This window comes from Penaeus monodon, chromosome 28, assembly GCF_015228065.2.
Source record: "Penaeus monodon isolate SGIC_2016 chromosome 28, NSTDA_Pmon_1, whole genome shotgun sequence".
Taxonomy (NCBI): Eukaryota; Metazoa; Arthropoda; class Malacostraca; order Decapoda; family Penaeidae; genus Penaeus; species Penaeus monodon.
Genome location: NC_051413.1, coordinates 2,827,068 through 2,827,460, shown reverse-complemented (window position 1 = coordinate 2,827,460; position 393 = coordinate 2,827,068). Strand labels below are relative to the sequence as shown.

Sequence of the window (393 nt, the reverse complement as noted above, 5' to 3'; positions counted from 1 at the left end):
TACATTACAAGTATATCTGCAGCTTGTACATAAATTAGATATGGGAATATACCATGAGGTAAAATAAAGACAAAAATAAATATTCATAAGAGTTACAATTACTAAATGCACCAATCTTCAAAAATGTTTATTATGACACAAGTGCACTTGAGAAATTCCTTGTGTAACATCATTTCAAAACCACTTTCTTCTTCATTTATTAAGAACTACAGTTCTCTAATCGCTAACCCATGGATACCATTCACTAACACTCATAGACAGTATATCCTTCAAATCACTCACATGCTGAAGATTTTATACACACACAGTATCATGTAGTGTTGCCGTAATCCTACACAAGGAGAAAAAAAAAAATCACTGTCCATTTTCTCAGTCCATTCACTCTGATAATTA

The 393-nt window shown here is 31.6% G+C and overlaps 1 protein-coding gene across 1 annotated transcript in view; it reads right to left on the bottom strand.

Moving 5' to 3' along the window:
- Positions 1-393, bottom strand: part of LOC119591281 (microtubule-associated proteins 1A/1B light chain 3A-like) — a gene marked incomplete in the record, with an annotated part of 6,853 nt that overhangs the window by 429 nt on the left and 6,031 nt on the right. The window contains 1 exon segment of the mRNA XM_037940000.1: positions 1-393.